The sequence below is a fragment of the Halichoeres trimaculatus genome, unplaced genomic scaffold (assembly GCF_033239565.1).
Source record: "Halichoeres trimaculatus isolate MK-OKI-2021-1 unplaced genomic scaffold, fHalTri1.1 fHalTri1_scaffold_45, whole genome shotgun sequence".
Classification (NCBI taxonomy): Eukaryota; Metazoa; Chordata; class Actinopteri; order Labriformes; family Labridae; genus Halichoeres; species Halichoeres trimaculatus.
Window position 1 is genome coordinate 93,699 of NW_027437224.1, and position 20,909 is coordinate 114,607.

The following is a 20,909-nucleotide window of genomic DNA, read 5'->3' on the forward strand; positions in this document are numbered from 1 at the left end:
ACGATAACCATGTGTGAATGATACAGCATTCATTTACAGAAGTCTGTGCTTCAGTGTAAGGGGGCCCCCAAATGAAATTTGCCTAGGGCCTCATACTCACTTGGGCCCTGTTGTATTATTTGGTTGCAAAGGGAAACTGATATCATGGAACCAAAAATATGGCCCCAATATTGTGCAGATCTTCTACTCATGCTTAGCTAAAGGGGTGATTCAGATAAATGTGAGGGAAGAAAAAAGCATTTCAAACAGGAATAAAGATATCGCCTCATCTTAGAAATAGAATGGACCTTCAGAAGTCTAGAAGTGTACCAAGTGTAACACAGAGATCAGTAGCTTTATACATACTATGTAGTCTTATGTGTATATACAGGAATTTTTTGGGAAAATTGTTTCAAAGTGTGCTTTTTAACAAGGATTGGAGAATGGACCCTTGTATGCCTTCTGTTGGGGTTAAACTCAAGAACACCTATACTGAAGAACTGTGGAATGTTGACCTATGCTGCAAGAAAGTTTGTAACTTAAATGGATTTCAGAAAAGCCACCAACCCTCTCAGAATGGCACAAAGTTATATTTGCTCTGCTTCCCATAGATTATTTGACATATCGCACCAAAAAGGAAAATTGGAACATTTCATCATATATGGACTCCCTTTCTTGATTATGTGGGACCGAGAATGTGCAAGGTATTCTGGCAGATGCATCCTAGACTGAAGGGGGTTAGCTAAAAGAGAAGGAGAGGCTCTGTTGTCTGTATCAGTTCATTCCCCGTATTTATCTATGTTTATTGTGTGTAAGTTTTGTCATGTTCATCTGTGCTGTGCCTGTATACAAGTTCGGGGGACTGTGTTGATTGGGTGGGAGAGAATAGAACAGAAAAGAATAGAATAGAACTTTATTGTCATTGTAACATGTACAACGAAATTGAAATCACGGCAGCAATCAAGAAAACAAAAGTAAGAAAGTGCAAAAAGGTCCATAAGAAAATAGATGATGACAGCTTGTCCATCATTCTCCAATTCAACCAGCCTCCACCTCCACAGGGTCCAGGACTGAGCTTCTTCAGTCATGCTCCATCTCTGTCTCCTGTATCCTGTCTGCTCACAGCAGGTGAAGCTCTTCCAACATGGCGTTGGTGTCTGATGTTAGCTTCGTTAGCCATGTTTATGAATAGCATGATGCGACTCTGCCCTCTGGTTTTCCCTCTATTGCTGGGTTAGCACAGCTAGCTCGTCCATCTTATTGGAGATAGATCCTACGTCCCCAATAACGATGGATGGAAGGACAGGTCCATATCGTCACTTCTTAGCTCACACCTGAGAACCAGCATGTCGTCCTCACCTCCTTCTCCTCACCTTGTGGGAAGACATCACCAGTTAGCATTGACATGCTATAGACTGCTAACAGCTGAGTTCACATGTAAACAATTTGGCCATGGTTACATGTAGGATCTCCAGACAAACACAGGAGCAAAAATAGTAAAAATATCACTGAAGCCAAAAAAAGTTTGGTGTCCATGACCAACAAATGAGCCAAACAAAGAAATGATCTACTCCAAATACAAAAATTACGAATAAGAGACAAAAAAAATGACAAGAAATGGACAAAAAAAGAGAGAGCTGCTGCAAAAGGCAGCCATAGCCAACAGGGCGCCGCCTAGCTCTGTGTTTCTGACTGTATGATGATCCATAGTAGGAAGACTTGAGTCCAGATCAATGTGATAGGATGACAAATGCCCACAAAAAAGTTATGTGGGTGATTTAATCAGTTATTATGTGAGTAAAGCAGGGTCACATTATCTGATGGCTACGCTGTTGTCTCCTTACAGCATGTTCTTAAATAGTTGTTTTTTTTAATTATAGCCACAACACTCATTTTACATTTTTACTTATTTATTGAACATGTTTAGAGGGATTACATTATATAACGATCGTGAAGATATAGATGAAGTATAGATAAACTAAAACGTAAATTTAAAAGGATTTGTACATGTATCTCATGAGAGCAGGCACAGCGAACTACATATTTGAAACAGTTCATATAGACTTTTACATAAAATGTAGCTCTTAGCAAACGTAGATTATAGTATATATTTCCTTTAAAAGTCGCCTGATCTAATGTAGGGTTTTCAGTTCCTGGGTTATGTAGCTGTATATACGATTGTTTCTCCTTTATCAGTAGGAAGCCATCACAAGCGGTGCTTACTTGTGGGTAGCAGATAAAGCAACATCAATCGACTGCTTTGTATAAATTACACCCAATTTCTACAGATTTTGCAAACATTTACCCCAGATGTATCTTTGAGTACACCATTTACGTAACTCAACTTCTCCTCCTCTTTTTTGGACAATGCACACATAGTCAATGCCTGCCATTGCCCCCTGCGGTCACATATTCCGATGGTCACAGATTTCAGTGCAGCACCGTTCAGACATCTAGCTGCATGTAATTGTTTATTTCGTCCACTAGATGTCACAGTTGTGCCGTGTAGCACCGCTGAAGGAACAGAGGTACAAGGGAAATTTTAGAAGACAATTCATGTGTTTTACTGTCTTCTTACAGTGAATAAATACCGGAGGAATTGTGAATATGTCAGCCCCCTCCATGTGCCAATCATCGCACGTTTCACAGACCTTCAAAACATTTTATTGCTCCATTCATCCCTTGTGGCAAGTGTTTGCAAGTTTAAATGAATGTAAACTACCGGGATAGATTACAGATAAACTGCAGTGCGCATGTTTCGTTTCGACATAAAGTTGTCCTCTTTTTGCTCCTTTTAAGTTCTAGAGTTCATTTGATGAAAGAAAAAGAAGCATGGAGCTATTTTTTTCTAGGAGGAACTAAAAACGGGAATTTCTTCAGTGGCTTCTAATCAAACTTTCTCAAGTCACACAAAAATTGCTCCTAGATGTGGACTATTTCCAGTTTGTTGTCAACCAGGAGATGCAACTTTTTAGAACATTTTCCAGCCAGGTTGAGATGCTGGAGAACATCACCCATGCTTTTACTGAGCTGTTAGCGCTGCACAAAGTCTGATCAGTGAGACCAAGGAGTTGAAAATGCTGACATAGCACGGTGCATGTTCACTTTCAGGGGGTGTGGCAGGGGCAGTTTCCCGTCAGGAAAGAGGGTGCACAATCAATGGTATTTATGCATTTACCGTAAAATACCAAATAAACGCTGGGTTCCAATTAAACGCCGGGTTCCAAATAAACGCCGGGTGCAGCAGCACGTTAAGCAAAATAGACGCCCGTTCCAAATAAACGGCGGGGGTATGGTAAGTTACTCGGCGCAGCCTACGAGCTGCAGGGCGTAATTACAGAACACACACGCAAACGCTGAGCTCACAACTGACAGTTGACTCTTGAAAACTGAGTTTTGTAAAAGAAACAGACTGTACTTTATTGGTAGTGGTGCAACGGATCATGATTGATCCGTGATCCGTTAGGATCGACGTAATCGGTTCGGCACACACATGACCCTACAGCTGTGTTTTTTGTGCAGCAGAAGCCCGGAGCGCTCGCACCAAACACCCCCTCCCTGCTCGTCTGCTCGTCTGCCCCGTCTGAGTGCAGACTCAGATGAGCCCATATTTTACTTAACCCAAAACACAAATAAACGGACTCCCACCGAAAAAATCTGGTATTGGTCTGCATTCACGCTTTATTTAGAGACTTTTCAGCGCGTTGCTTTCACACAAAAACACCGCTAAATAAGGCTCTAGTTCTCATCGTGTTGTAAAACGGCACTTCCTCTGCTGCAGAGCCACAGCTGGGTACAAGGCACTCGCCGCTTAGTGCATCAGTCCACGCGCAGCGTGCCAGATATAAACAAACGCAGGTAGTCTGCCAGGATGAATTATGCAATAACAACGTAAAGATGAGGAGGCTTTGAAGAGTCAAAGAAGAAGACGTTACCACTTCCGCTGAATGTTATTTCCTGGGAAAGAAATAAACGCCTGTTCCAAATAAACGCCCGGTCCCAAATAAACGCCTGGTCTGCGCAGGGATTGAAACAAATAAACGCCCCAGCTACTATTTGGTATTTTACGGTATATATAATTTTCAGTAAAAAAAAAATCATCGATGGTAAAAAAAACAAAACAAATGCACTGTGAGAATTTGAAGTTAATTGTACTTGTACTAGAACTTGTACTAGAACGTCTGTGGCGAGACGCAAGGATGGCTGTAACAAATGTGCACTATGAGAGTCTTCACAGCCTTGAAGATGAAGGTCTTCTAGATCCCTCTGATAGCATCCACCTCTTCTTTGTCCAGCATGTTTTCCTTCCGCATCTGCTAAGGGAACTGGGCCCTGTTCTACGAAGCAAGTTTAGCCTAGCGAGATAGCCTTGGAGCTACCTCGCTGAACTGAGCGCGGTAGCCGGCGGTCTCGCTACACGGGTTCATGACGCTGGTTATCAACCTCATAGGTGGATCCAGCTAGGCAATGAGCGCGTGCACACATATAAGGCGGGGCCCGCTGCATCTGACCAATCGCGAACATTGAGCCGTCTGGAGCGTCAGAGCAGGCCGGAGACAGAAGGACCGCATACTTCACTCAGGAGGAGCAGGAGGTGATCACGAGGAAGTATGACGAGCTGAAACATGTAATTAACGTTAAAAGCAACACCGTCGCCGCTGTTAAAGCACGGAAGGAGTGCTGGCAGAAAATTGCTGATAGTCTAAATGCGTAAGTGTAGTGGTGTAGTGCAAAAAAAATCTTTTGTGCCATTATCATCCTGAAATAGCACTGTTCACCATGCACTTTTACTGTAACATGCACCATATCTAATTTATTTCTTAGATGAATTTATTCATTTGTTCATTCCTATCGTGTTTACATTTTTTGTGATATGTAGCCCACATGAGCCCTACATGAATTCCTGTCACAATTTTAATATGGGCAATAAAATATTGTCATGGAACAGAAGTGTTGGCATTAAAGATCTTATTATGGCAATGAGAGTTCTTTATTCCCTTTAACTACCTGTAGAAAGTGTCATGTGCTACCAACCCCTCCCCGGAAAAACTTTCATAAAGGTGGTCATCCGAAAAAGAGAGTGGGTGGGGCTCCGATGTCCACGGGATCCTCTAAGAACGGACAAGCCTTTTTTCGTGAGGGCTCATTGGTCAGTGGGCGGGGTTTTTAAAGTCCGGGAGTTCAATCTAGAACCTAACCTGCCCCGGAGCAGGTTAGCCGTTCAGCGTGTGTTGCCATGGAGACTCGCCCCGCTGAGAAGTGATCCCGTGTCATAGAACAGGGAATCCGGAACCTTTCCTCAAAACTACCTCGCTAGGCAGTAATCCTGCTTCGTAGAACAGGGCTCTGATGTCTCCAGGGTGGGTTGGGATAATCACTCCCTAAGAACAGAACAACAACTGTGGACAGTGGGACTCCTCCAGAATCCCACAGATACACTGAACTTTGCACTGGTACTAAGCAAGTACAATTTCCAGGAGCACCTTGTACTGTGTGTTGTAGTTCTGAGTAGCATTGCTCCAGGTATATCTCGAAAAAAGAGAATAACATGAAAAAGTTAGATTGTTTGGTCACTCATTTCTATATTGTAAATCTATTTATGGCTCATAGAGTGAAATTTTTGAAGCATTTATTTTTTAAAAAAGTTGATTATTATGGCTCACAGATAATGAAACCCCCAAATTCAGTGTCTCAACGGTTAGAATATTGTGGGAAAAGCTGATTATTGTAAAGTTATGATGTCACACCCAAATCAGTTAATAAACTCCAAACTCCTGCAAAGGTTACAACAGGTTTTCTATCACAGCAACTCACACTCTTCTTCTGGCTATTACCCCTGTATAAACAACTCACTAGCAACCTCTATTGGTGGTAGGCCGTAATAGCATCTCACTATATAACATTATCTATTACCTTTACCCACACCTGCTTGCATGAAGTTGTAGGAACTCTGGGGTAAATTTGATGAAACAGACATGGCATCGGAACTTCTGATGGAGACTAATAAAAGATTTACTCTGAAGATCCCAGGTCGACTGGCATGTACAAACCGTTGGTCCTATTCATAAGCTGTAAAAAGTGGCGTTATCCTCAGATTCTCAAGTTTCCGAGGGTACCTTGATGTATTACACGCGACGTCAGCAACATGCCGAGGAAATGCCGGGAAAGAACAATGATTTTGTGAAACTGCCATTAACATCGTTTGCAATTTGCAAACTTTATTTATACAGCACATTTTAAAACAACCACAGTTGGCCAAAGTGCTGTACAGGCTTAAAATCAAGATCAATAAAAACAAAATGGATAAAACCACAATCAACTACAACAATCGTTAATAAGAATAAGTTCAAACAGCGGGAAGGTAAAAGACACAATAAATAGTAGAGGAAAAAAAAAAAAGAACACACGGTAAATAAACACTGGCTGAAGAAGAATACTAACTAAAGAAGTCAGGCAAAATAAGGAGCTACACAGGAGGCTACAAAACTAACTAAGGTTGTGCTGAAATTAACTCAAGATAAACAGAAAACACGATCTCAGACTAAATGGGGCTGATCTAGGAAACACACAACCCGCATGGCAAAGGACACAACAAAATGGACTAAAAAACGAAACAGACCCAACCACACTACAGAGCTCGCACTAGAGTTAGCTGACCCAGAGAGAGAGGGGAAACCTTGGTAGACAGCCTAAGAGAAGGGAGAGCTTTAAGGAAGGCAGGCTGGGGAGGTGTGCAAGCGAGGCGGGGGAGGCTTCAGAGTTGGATAATCAAGAAAATACAGCTGAGTCAGGCTGAGTGGGTCTAAGATCTGAGGTACAGGAAACAGTGTTAAAATCCAGAGCGTAATATGCAAGAAAAGACTGAGTTTAAGCTTACTACTGACTGTGGTATGCAAAGATCCAATTCACAGTAGCGGCTGCAGTCTGGTTTTATGGCAGAGGAAGGTGACTGCTGGTGAACCAGTCTGGTGATTACCAATCGCCTGAACCTGCCTGCACTCCACACACCTCACTCATGCTCACCTGGATAAGGAAAAGAGGGAAGGAGGGGGGAAGGGAGACGCTGCCACTAAGCAGAGCTGGAGGCCCTGGGTGCGTCTCAAAGCGATAAAGTTCCATCCTCCCTTCCTCCACTTGCGTCGTTCACTTGAGTCTTAGTTCCTCCCACCAGAGATGGATGCATGGGGAGACGCAAAGAAATGAAGAGAGGAGAGAGGGTGGAGGAGACTCGTTTTTAGAGCAATGGGACATCCTCTCCTCCAGAGCGTCACATGAAGCAACGTGTTTCACTGATGACGGCATCAGCTGATCACCTCTGGATCATCTGTCAGTCAGCTCTAACAAAGTCTAATAGCTGTTTGTGTGTCTGCACATGTGCGCTGTAACAACTCTGATAAAACATAAACAGTAAAAGAGCTTTGTCTGTTCCTTAAACCAGTTTAAGAAACACGTTGCCATGAAAAAAACCTGCACTCTGTTTATTCTGTGTGCAGTTAAGAAGCTCGAGGATCACTTTACCGGTAAATGCCTTATTGTTAGATTATTTATGAATAATTTAGCCTTTATCTAGATTGTGAACTCTGAAACTTATTAATCTAACCTAGTTTATTCTGTTTCAGGAAGATATTATTCATTAGATTTCAGAAAAAATCCTCAATTATATTGATTTGATGATGGTTGTGTTCAGTGTTTTGTGCTTTAAACTCACTAAAAACACTTTATTACCTGATATATGATCAGTTTCTGAACAATCCTCAGCACCTGTCCTCAGCTCGCCTTTTCTCTCTCATTAAACTCTGTTGTGATTGTGAAGTTTCATGTACAGAAGTCTGAGCTGCTGCAGCGTCCAATCAGAGAGCGATATTCCATATGGGGGCGTGTCAGTCAGTGGCAAGACTTCCGCAAAGCCAGCTCACGTGTTTCCTCTAGGGCTGCAACTATCGAATATTTTAGTACTCGCGTACTCTACTGAAAATTACATTGAGTACTCGAGTACTCAGATAAAACGCATTTTGGCATACTTAAACAGCAATTATTTTTCAAATGGAAATTTGTTTCAAGCAAGTGTAAAATCAAGTCACTTTGGACTACATATATGACATTTTAACTAGGAACAAGACATTTTTGAAAGATTTTGAGTCTTTGCAGTGTTCAGACTAAAATGATTATCCCTGCTGTATTGGAGCACATATGGCTCCATTACTACTTGATATTTGTACCCTTCTACCCCTGACACCAGCCCAGTTAGCTCTATTATGTTTTTGTTTTTTAATCTTCTTCACTCTTCATTGCTGTGTTTTGTAGATTATCTACAACACTAAATCAATAATCAACTAATTTGCATAACAAGTCACTTGTATGTAACGGTTGCATTTTCTTACTATATCACCTCTTCAGGGCCCATATCCCTGGACATGTTGGCATGCCTTTTTCCAAGACCAGCCTGGGCAAGGTCAAACTCTTCAGAAGAGGTTGGGGTTGTCTCCGTATTCAGGTTTAACAGTTATCCATAGATGCTAAAAGGCCTCCGAATTTTTAGATACTGTGCCATAGGTTGTCAAACTCTGTATCTTTTGCTTTCCAGAACAAGATTTCCTGTGAAAAAAAATGGGAGAGATCTGATTTTGAAATATAAAATCCGAATTTGAAATATAAAAATACTATTACCATACTATACTAAAAATACAAAAAAAATTTTAAAACATGACACACACACACACACACACCACACACACACACACACACACACACACACACACACACACACACACACACACACACACACACAGATAACCTGGGCCCATATTCACAAAGGTTCTCAGAGTCCTCTCAGAGAGCTCCTAACTAAAAATTCCTAGCAAGGAGTCTTAGCTTAAGAGTGATTCAGGAAGGTTGTAAGAGCAACTCTGAGCAAGGAGGAGACAGAAAGTTTTATCTTAGGTTGTGTCCGAAATCATTCACTCATTCTCTACTCACTCCTCACTATATAGTGAATTAGATGTAGTGGACTACATCAGCTAAATTAAAACAACATTTCCAACACTACTCACTCACTCACCAGCAGCTAACAGTGACGTAATTACACTCGCGTCGCTCATGGACGGCTAGGGATTTACACTAATTATTTTTCTCAAACACTGCAAAACGTTTTTTATTCCAGTGATAACTAATGTTATACTTGGCGTATTTTCCGCAACAGCCAAATAGAATAACTTACTACACATTATTCATAAAATTCATAAACCATATATTTGCACAGCAACTTATGCTATATTTGAGAATTACAAAATCCGGTGAATGCATCATCCGCAATGAAAAATTTAGTGGCTAATGTCTGTGTTGTTTGTTTCTCTGCTCGAAGTTGTGAGACACGTTCCCGCGAAAGTTTAGCAGAGAGCTTAGTGTCATTCTCTGACAGTTTTTAAAGATTTTTCATGTTATCAGTAATCAGTAATCATGTAATCAGCCATTCCTTCAGTTTGAACTCATGATGGTATATATTGCTATTATAGTGAGCATCTCTAATACACTACTTTACAAAATGCATTGTGGGATACATTGAGTGGACTATATATTGAATGACCATGCTTACTCAGAATTCGGACAGCACTACAAAATGACATATTCACTATACAGTGCACTATATAGAGAATAAGAAGTGATTTCAGACACAGCCTTAGTGAGGACGTGTGGTTGACACTGTTGCTACGAGAAGAGCAACGAGAAGAGTACGAGAAGAGTGCCGACTGGTACTGTTCTCGTACCAGTCGGTTGGTACGAGAAGGGGAAAGAATTGGGGGGGGGTTGTGAAATTCATTTTATCTCATGCTGATAAAACTCATCTAAATTATTGGTGACACAGCTTTCAAAATGTTTGAACATACCTCATTCACACACCGATTATATTGATTTGTTTATTGATCCATTTACTGCCCATGCTGGTCATGTTACTACTCAGTGTGTTTGGTTTTAATGGTGGACGCAGACTCCAGAAAGTACTGCTGTCTCCTTTCTTTGAGGGACAAACCTAAACAAAGTCTTCGTCAGTTCAGAGGTCATTACAGCCACATTGCCCTGTCTGAAGTGACAAAGACTGCAACAGAGGACTATCTCAGAGTGGACCATAATGGAATATTGGTGAAAAACACGAGTTTTTGGACGATCAATGCAGTTTTAGGAGCGGCGCTGTCTATGCCCCGATGGATCCCATTATACGGACGTCCGCTGCACGATTTTGGATCTAAATATCTCCCGAAGCACTACTTGGATCAGGAAAACCTTCTGGGTGAGTATTTTGTTCTACTTCATTCTATAAACAATGTAAAAGCTGTATAAACCAAACTTTTCCTTTAAGTGCCTACGTTTCCTGAAAACAACAGCACCAAGGAAGGCTCTGAGCCATCTTTGATGCTGTCACTCACAATCCCACACCCTTCTCAGTCAAGACCAAGCTCCCCTCACCAAAACAGGGCCAAAAGTTTGAATCTGAAGAAAAAAACAATCCGAAAGTGAAAAAAATATCTGAAAGCCAAAATGAAGATTTGAATGCGTAAAAAAAACAGGCTGAGGGAGATTTTATAAAAAAGAAAATTGCACCTGAAAAAACAAACAGCTCAAATGTTAAAAAAAATCAAGAGTAAAAACTGAATTGATTTGTTTAAAAATATCAAAGAGGTGAATCAAGACTATTTTTGGATTGAAAAATAATTGCTTTTGCTTATTTTTTTGTTTTGGTTTAGTGTGTTATTTATTTTTAAAATCAGGATTGTTTTATTTTATGTTTTTTAAATCAGTATCAAACTAAAAAAAAAAATATTGTTTCAATTTTTTTTTTTATGATCTTTTTTTTTTAATAATTTACAAAACTTTTGGCCTTGACTCAGCTCCATACATTTGGTTATCATCTCTACTTCATGCAAAGCAAATCTGTTGGGCAGTCTGTGAAAACTACAGAAGTGGATTAGGGCCATTTGGGATAGAGAAAATAATTTTGGGCAGGTCGAGATTATTGCTGCATTCCATTTGTACTCGGAGCTGGAAGTCGGGAGTGGGGTGTCATCTCCGAGGTTCAGCGTTCCAGTTGCTAAGTCGGAAAAAAAACTTGGCATAACAGCAGTATTTCTGTATATAAACATCGAATTATACTATGTATACAAAGCTGCTTAATTGCAACAAACACTAGTCAGAAATTGTTAGAAAAGAATATAATAGAAGCTTATTTACATTGTACAACTGAACTCAGAATTTCCTACTGGGAACTCGGGGTTGGTGTGGGTGCTCCAACTTACAAGTCGGAAATTCCGAATTCGGGAGCTGTTCCTGTTGGGCGTTCCCACCTGGAACTCGCAAATTCTGACTTCCGAATACAAATGGAATGCAGCATAAAGTCGAAATGATGAGAATAAAATTGAAATTTCAAGATCAAAGTGGAAATGACTAGAATAAAGCTGAAAAACAAATTCAAGATCAAAGTCAAAATGACGGGAATAAAGTTGAAATGACAATACAGTCAAAAAATAATTTGAGATCAAAGTCGAAAGGACGAGAAAAAAAGTCAAAATAACCTGCTCTGATGTTTACCGGCAGTACGCCGGGTACAGTCAGGTCCTCAACAGTCACAGACACGACTGACAGTAGTAACAGCTGCCATACAGGAGCCTAAACGACAATCTTCGGAATCTGTGTTTGTGTGACAGGGTTGGTCTTTTACATTTTTATTGCATGTGGTGTTATATGAAGTGTGTGGGTAGGTAATGACTTTTCTGACTGGCCCTGAAGTATCCCCCCCTAAAACCAGCTCATTGGAGACTGGCGGGCAGGACTTCAGGACAGACACCTAAAAAGAGCAGCAGATAGCAGAGAGGGACGACAGTAGGACCGCAAGCAAAGCACGAGAAGCAACCCTGAAAAGACCCGATTGCTCTAGGAAGAAGAAGCAGTAGCCAGTTGTGGGCCTTTACGGTTTCCTGTGAAGAGAAGGAGGCTGATGTTGGGGAGTCACCGTGGAGTTGCCAAGGGGACCGTTGCTGTGAGGCACTGGCATTAGCTTTGAGGAGAAGCAACGTTGGATGCACCCCTCTCTGAGTTAAGTACCCTCACAGGACCTTTTTATATTGAACCTTGGACACGGTTATAATTGGGTCAAGGAACTTTTTAAACACAAAACACCAGTTTTATTCTTTTTTCTTTGTGGGTTTTAAGTGTTTTGAGGGGTTTAAGATCCTTTAGGGAGCTATTCTCTTATGCTAGTTCTTTTTTAGGATTTTACTCAGACACTTCTTTCTAGACCGGCAACCTATCACAGAGCCATGTGTGTGTGTGTGTTTTTTTGTCAAAGATTTTCATTATATTTTCTGTTATGTGTACAGGAAAGAAAAAGACATTTTAGGTACACAAAGCAGAACAATTTCGGGACAAAAACATATTCAATCACACTTATTCATACTACAAGAACTAAGAGACAAGACAACACACTCAATCGACATGGGGTATCAACAAGTGGACAAGTGGTAACGCAGAAATGAAGGGGAAGGGAAAGACAAGAGAAAAAGAAAGAAAAAGAGGAAAGGAGAAAGATGCATTTAAGTATGTAATAATATTTAAATAATGAAAATAAATAAATAAATAAGAAAAGAAAGAAAGAAAGAAAGAAAGAAAATCAGCAAGTCAGTAGTTCATAGGTTTTCAGCCTCAATGACAGGGTATCTATATGAGGTAAAAAGGGTTGCCAGATTTCATGGGAGGTCTTAAGGGAACCTTTCAGGGAGAATCTGATTTTCTCAAGTCTCATGCAATGTAAAATTTCTTGAATACATCTGTTATGTGTAGGTGGGGATAAATGAGTCCATTTAAGAAGAATGAGCCTACTTGCTAGCAAGGTAGAAAAGTCAAAAATACGATATGAAAATTTTGACCAGCCAGAGGATGGAAGCAGTCCAAAAAGAGCAATAAGAGGGTCGGCGTTCAAAGTGCAGCCAAGGACTTTCCCTAACGTATCAAAAATGGTGCCCCAAAAATCAGTCAGTTTAGTGCATGACCAAAACATATGCATGTGGTCAGCTGGAGACAGTTTACACCTGTTACAGGAGTTGTCTCTATCTGGATAGATTTTGGCTAGTCTCACATTAGTGAAGTGTCTCCTGCGTAAAATCTTACATTGTAGAAGTTGTATTTTTTTGTTTTGGTTTAGTGTGTTATTTATTTTTAAAATCAGGATTGTTTTATTTTATGTTTTTTAAATCAGTATCAAACTAAAAAAAAAAATATTGTTTCAATTTTTTTTTTTTATGATCTTTTTTTTTTAATAATTTACAAAACTTTTGGCCTTGACTCAGCTCCATACATTTGGTTATCATCTCTACTTCATGCAAAGCAAATCTGTTGGGCAGTCTGTGAAAACTACAGAAGTGGATTAGGGCCATTTGGGATAGAGAAAATAATTTTGGGCAGGTCGAGATTAAGGACTTTCCCTAACGTATCAAAAATGGTGCCCCAAAAATCAGTCAGTTTAGTGCATGACCAAAACATATGCATGTGGTCAGCTGGAGACAGTTTACACCTGTTACAGGAGTTGTCTCTATCTGGATAGATTTTGGCTAGTCTCACATTAGTGAAGTGTCTCCTGCGTAAAATCTTACATTGTAGAAGTTGTTGTCTGGCGCATACAGAAGAAGTATGAGCAAGGTTAAGTATGCTGTTCCATTGTTCGTCGGAGATTGTGATTCTGGGGTCCTGGTCCCAAATAGCCCTGAGGGAGTGGAGGGAGGTGGGGTTTATTCTGAATATTGAGCTTTACAAGACTGAGGTCTGGGATTTATTGTTTATTTTGGTCAAAAGAAGGGAATCCATCAAGGTCCCTGGGGGGAATTGATTTTTCACAAATGACGGATCTGAAAAAAACGAGATAAGTGAGATTAAAGTAGAGAATTTTTTTTGATAGTACTGCAAATGAAGGGAAAACACCCACGATATAAAAGTCATCAAGAATTTGCAGACCAGGATTCAAAAGCTAAGTCGGAGCAGGATGGAAGAAATAAAAGGTTTTGATAAACTGGAGCAAGTTTCGATGAGGAATGTAGGCCAAATTGTTTCCTTAATTGACTCCAAATTTTCAAGGTCTCCGAAATAATGGCGTTCTGTGCTATTCGCTTGATTGGTGAAGGTAACTGTGAACAAATCACTGACCATAACACAACGGGTGAGGAGGCTAGTTCATGCAGGCCCATAGAGGGTGATTATTAGGAGCAATCTTAACATTCCAATAAAGGATTTGCTGATATTGCTAGCCCAGTAGTATCTGCAAAAATCAGGTGAGGCCAGACCCCAGAGAGATTTAGGAAGTTGGAGAGTTGATCTTTATTCTAGCTTATTTATTGCACCATAAAAAAAGGAATTAATCAGCTGGCCAAGTGAAGAAAAAAAAGATTTGCAGATGAGCACTGGAACATGTTGAAAGATATAAAGAAAGCAGGGAAAAGTACCGTCATTATGATCAGGTTGATACGACCTGGTAAAGGTAAAGGGATAGTGGACCACCTAGTCAGATCTGATCTGCAGCGCTCAAGTAAAGGTTGAAAGTTTTTTGCAAAAATACTCAGAGAATGGTTTTGTTACAAGAACACCAAGATATTTTAATCCTTGGGTCGTTTTCCTAAAAGGAAAGACAGCGAGAGGGAGGTTCTCTGCAGTGGAGTTAATTGGAAGGTACTCGCTTTTATGTAGGTTAATTTTTAGAGGTGTCCCAGTCCAATATTAATATCGGATATCAGTCCGATATCAGCAAAAAAAACAAATATCGGTATCGTATCGGAATGCATCTAAAATCTCCGATACGAGCACTCCGATATAAGCAGTCCATTCCAGACTCCGTTCCTGCTGTTTTTATTTGATTTATTTAGGTTATTTTCTAGGTTTTCTAATTTATTCTTTATTTTATTCAATTACTAGTATTTTTTATGTTTAATGTTAAAATTTCTGTTACCTGTTGGTTAATAATAGATGGGTCAGTTTTTCCTCAAAGCTAAAAATAAAATCACTGAACCAAGCATTTTCTAACATGACAGACATACTACAAAATAAGTAATAAAAGTATGCATGTTTCATGCTGATATCGTATCGGATTAATATCGGTATCGGCCAATACTCAATGCTCAATAATTCTATAGTCAGATAATTTCATAAATTGTTCTAGAATATCCAAGATAACAGGAAGTGATGAAGTTGGATTGGAAGTTGGATTGGATTGGTAATGTAAAGCAGAAGGTCATCTGCATAAAGAAATAAGCCAAATCGAGAAAATCCCTTCAAATTTATCTTCATAATGAAGCCATACGGCTAAGGGCTTGACGGCTAGAGCAAGCAGAGATGGGGAAAGCAGGCATCTCTGACGAGTGCCCCAGGATAAAGGAAATGAATTGGATTTTATACCGTTAATATTAATCTTAGCCACAGGGGAAATGTAAAGAAGCTTAATCCATGATATGAAGTTGGAGTCAAAACTGAATTTACTTAGAATATGGAACAAGTAACTCCACTCGACCCGATTAAAAGCCTTTTCGGCGTCTAGAGATAGGATGATTTCAGCCGGGATGGAGTCTGAAGAAGAGCAGATGATGTTGAAAAACCTTCTAGTATTACTGAAAAAGATTGTCGACCAGAGATGAAACTGGTCTGGTGCGGGTTCGTTAGCGTAGGGGTGACCTTCAGGAGACGAGTGGCGAGCACTTTGGACAATTTTTAGAGTCAACATTTAAGAGGGAGATGGGCCTATAGCTGCTGCAGTGGTGAGGATTTTTATCCTTCTTAAGTAACAAGGTTATTGACACTTCTCAGAATGTAGAAGGAAGTTTCCCTCTTGCAAATGCATCATTGAATACCCTTACTAGGATGGGAGCTAGTTTGCTAGAAAAGGTTTTGAAAAATTCTGTGGAGTATCCGTCCAGGGGATTTGGAGCTTTGTAAAGACCCGATAGCTTCTTGGACCTCAGCAAATGTTATGGGGGCTCCTAGATTACTAAACACATTGTTGTCTACTTGAGGAAATGTAAAGTAGTCTAGGGGCATTGGCTCTGACCAGTTGTGGAAGGAGATTTCGGACGAGTAGAGTGTTAAATAATAATTAGAGAAAGTATTAAAAATTTCCCTAGGATCTGTTGTAACTAACCCAGCTGGGGATGCTATGTTAGGTATGAGTTTAGAGGCAGTTGCAGAGCGGGCTTGATATGCTAATAGTTTGCCAGGTTTATCAACTTGTTCAAAGAAGCATTGCTTTGTTTGTAAAAGCTGAATCTCAACTTTGCTGGTTGATAGCAATTCATATTGAGACTGTAGCTGTAATCTCTTTTTGTATAATGCAGCTGAGGGATTGGAGGCGTATTGGGCATCTAAAATACAGATTTCATCGGATAGTTCTGTCAACTTAGAAAGTTATGATTTTTTAGAATGGGAAACAAATAAGACGATCTGCCCGCGTAAATATGTTTTGAAAGAATCCCACAGTATATCACTGCTGATATCAGGCATGTCAATTATTGTAATTGTTAAAGACGAAATTGATTTCGTCAGTGAGAAATTCTTTAAATTTAGCTTCAGAGAGCAACTGTGACTTAAATTTCCAGAATTTGTAAGCAGGTCTGCAGAGGGAGAAAGTAATGTCTACTGATGCAAGGGCATGATCAGAGATGACTATACTATGATATTCACAGGCAACAGTACTGTGCAACAGTTTATTATCCAGTAGGAAGAAATCTATTTGCGAGAAGTTATGGTGCACATGAGAAAAGAAGGAAAATTCTCTATTGTAAGGAAACCTAGTTCTCCAAGGGTCAGACAATCCCAAATGGTCTGTATGAAATTTTAAGGTGGTAGCTGATTTTGTATGAGCGATATGTTTAGCAGATGATCTATCAAGTGTGGTGTCCTATACCAGATTAAAATCGCCCAAACAATGATAAGGTGGTCTTAAAGATTAAGTGAAGAAGAAAAAAAAAAAGATACAAATTTTTCATCATCCCAAGTGGGAGCATGCATACACTGAAGCCAGGACTACAGGGGTGGTTTGTCAGAGACTATAACAACACGTCCGTTAAGATCAGATATAGTGACAGAGGTTTCAAAGGAGTTGTATATCAATTGCAAGCACCCCTTACCCTCTCAGTAAACCCAGAGTGGAATAAGTGACCCATCCAAGCCCTTTTTACACCAGATATTTCAGAATTGCGAAGGTGAGTTTCTTGTAAGAAGCACAGATCTCCCCTTCAGGTGTTGCAGGTGTGATATTACCTTGTTGACTTTGACGACATTATTCATTCCTTTGACATTCCATGAGACGAAACGAAGATTTCTACCAGACATCAAGATGGATTATTCACAGAACTGGCTGACTGAGCTGTGAAAAGAGCAGAGAGAGAAAATGAAACAGAGAAAGAGAGAAGAAAAAAGAAAAACAAGGAGGAGGGATAACAAGATACAAGGAGAGACAAAACACACACACATACTTCTCATCAGTGGCGAACCGTGGCCCCAGCCACTGGGCCTCCAGTAGGACCATGGGACCACACGTGGCAATAAACAATAAAACAAAGAAATAAAAACAATAGCCAGAATCATGTGACATGGAAGCTTAGTATATTGATAGTTTTGTGTGATTACAAATTGTCTCTTCGTCCTGGCAGACTACCTGCGTTTGTTTATATCTGGCACGCCGTGCGCGCAGACTGATAAACTAAGCGGTGAGCGCCTCATAGCCAGCTGTGGCTCTGCAGCAGAGGTAGCGCCGTTTTACAACACGATGAGAACTAGAGCCTTATTTAGCGGTGTTTTTGTGTGAAAGTAACGCGCTGAAAATTCTCTAAATAAAGCGTGAATGCAGACCGATATCAGATTTTTTTCGGTTGGAGTCCGTTTATTTGTGTTTTTGGTCAAGTAAAATATGGCCCCGTCTGAGTGCAGAGGAGCAGGGAGGGGGTGTTTGGTAAGTATTTGCGAATCCCCAGAAGATGACAGGAAATGATCCCGCCCACAACTTAAATATATATGATTGGCTAAGACAGCTGTCATTGTCAAATTGTGTCCACATTCCCTTGAGTTACACAGGCATTTGTTGCAGTTACTGAAGGCCCTGCCTGCCAGAATGTGTCGCTGATTTACCCAGATACCATCAAAGGGAAAATTGTGATTGGTCCATTTTCCATTTAGTAATATTAACCCATTGTTTGCCAGGACAAGTTTATAAAAATAATATAAAACTCATTGCTATGATTTCATTGAGTAAAATAAAGAAATAAAAACAAAATAAAGAAATAAAATAACTATTTAGGAGTTCTTTTAATATTGTTTTCACTGAATACCTTGAAAGGCCCAGAGGGTTCCCCTCTGCTTCTCATGCACTCAAAACAAAACAAAAGAATCCCTTGGGAAAACTAAACTTCTGTATCATACAAGATACAAGACTTTCTATTCCTACAACTCCATCTTACTCCTGCTCCCATTACAAAACAAGAAAACATACATGAAGAGAATTAACCCCTAAAACAAGGAATGGCAACTGCTCAACAGATTATGCAAAATAGAGCAGCACCTAAAGCACTCAAGTTTCCAGTATGTGAGTATTAAATGTTAAAATATTCAAAACATATAACTGGTGGTGGTAGGATTCACATTGGGTCACTAAGTTATCTCATTTATCACTATTGATTCACAGCTGCATAATTCAGGTCATTGCTGCCTTTCATATGGTTGTGGGGCCTCTGCACACTGTCGTTGCTGACACAAAGGTCGTCGGACCTCTGCACACTGTCACTTCTGTCACCAATGGTCATCGGACCTCTGCTCACTGTCACTGCTGACAAAAGGTCGTGGAACCTCTGCTTACTGTCATTGCTGACAAAAGGTTGTCGGACCTCTGCACACTGTCATTGCTCACATCCAAGGTTGTCGGACCTCTCACCTCTGTCATTGCTCACATCATGGGTTGATTTGTAATCATCATATTTCCTTTCTATCTTCACTTACCCCAATTATTTGTATTATTTAACATTATTTCTATGCCTTCTCTTTGCTTTTATCTGGAATCATCAGACTCCCCCAAAGGTACGTATTCTTACAGGTGATAATCATAATTCATAACGCCATTGTACCCCCTACATTGATTATTTTGCTCAACGCTTGATGGGTTCTAATCGCCAAACTTCATTTGCATGCATTTATTCATTAAATCTGTTCATAACTTTTTCTGTTGTATAAGTCTCTCTTAATTGAACTACTGTCATATCTGAGGTGTGGCATTTTCTTCGATGTTACTCAGTGAATGATTTGACCTCTGCAATATATCAAGCCACCTGAAAGATCAAAACTTTATTAGAACACAGCATTGGCTTTGTCTTTCCCACATGGTATGAATCATAGCAAAAAAAAACAGAATTTAAAGTGTTCAAAACAGTCTGCATGATAGGCCTGGGCGATATATCGATTATATTGATTAATTCGAACTTTTTCTTGTAAACGATTTAAAAAATTTGAATTTGAATTTTTCTCCCCCGCTATTGTGCATCTTTTATACCGCAGCAAGCGCTGACTCCACGTGTGTGCAGCATGCTTTAACAGTTCACTAACAAAACAACAGAAACCTAAGTGTCATAAAATGTTCTTGAATGTCTTTGACACCCAGCACCTTGACAGACACGTGTTCCTTATGGTCTGTATCAACAGCCCTGAGAGGTTAATATAAACTAGACTTCTCGTCAGTAAACGTTCAAATCCCTTTCCTCTAATCCTCTGTTTTCTATCAGTCACCTTTCAGGAGTTTGATTAAGATCTTTGACTCAAACATTTCCAAAGCCGGGACCCTTTCATGTTCACCTGCAGATTATTAATAATGTGACTGAGGCGCGTAAAACCTGCTGCTCTTCAAAGTTAATACTCTGATCATTTTGAAAATTAGATAGTAAAGAAATATACATTAGTTTTTCTCAGAACATCCCCACTCTACTGAAGAAAATCCCCTCTTATGGTGACATGGACGGATCATGATTTGTGAAAGTAGACTGCGGGAGGGAGACGGAACGACAATGGGCGATCGAACAGAGCAGCGCTGCCTGGACAGACATGACTGAGAAGTTGTTTGGCTTTTACCTTGAGAAAGCTGAGTTCCGTCTTTCCCTGCAACTCCCTCTGTTCCACCAACTAAATCCTCCATTCAGCAGTAATCCATCCGCTGACGAGCAGAGCAACATAACGAACCAGCATCTAGCCGCGCTCTGTCAAGCAGGGGCGGACCAGACTTTTTAGACTGGGGTGCCCCCAACCAGGGCACTGACTTATGCAGGGAGGCATGACATTTGTGAGCCCACACTTGAATAAATAGCATTTATTTTTACTTATTTGTCTGTATTAAAATACAGAATAAACAGGCTACAGCCTTAAAAAATAAAACTAGACAGTAACAAAGTGGTTTTTTTAAATAGTTTAAAAGCAGAATATAACAGAACAGTGCTGTAGTGCACTGAAACAGTACTGTACACGCTTTTCCTAGCAGGATTTTTAAATTCAAAATGTACAAAATGGTGCAGCTTTCAATGTGAATGTGCCTCCCTTATAACTACAAAGTGAAGTTATTGAAACAGAAGAAGAGCTGAAACTTTAATTCCAAGAGTCAAATAGAGGTTACCTTTATTATTTTAAGTTTTTTGACAAAATTAAAACAAAACTGGTTTTGAGTTGTCTCTGTCATTTGTACTTATCGTTTTCTTTAAAAGAAAAGAAAACATCAAAAAACCATAACTTGAAATTTTTGTGAAAAAATCAGAGATTTTATTTTAAGGCCATATCACCCAGCCCTACTGCATGAATTTCCACTGGATTTTTCCTGTGCGCTCTTAAGTGCTTGGCTGTGCGTCAGCGCGCACAACCTAAGCACCAATTTCAATGTTCAG

At 40.0% G+C, this 20,909-nt stretch overlaps 1 long non-coding RNA gene across 1 annotated transcript in view; it reads right to left on the minus strand.

Annotated features, from left to right (window-relative positions):
• Nucleotides 1-1,094: 1,094 nt before the first annotated feature.
• Nucleotides 1,095-20,909, minus strand: part of LOC141786583 (uncharacterized) — a 40,773-nt gene continuing 20,958 nt past the window's right edge. The window contains exons 2-3 of the long non-coding RNA XR_012597849.1: nucleotides 17,260-17,365; nucleotides 1,095-1,352 (exon numbers count right to left, since the gene is read on the minus strand). This is a non-coding gene — a long non-coding RNA (uncharacterized LOC141786583). The remainder of the gene's footprint in view (nucleotides 1,353-17,259; nucleotides 17,366-20,909) is intronic.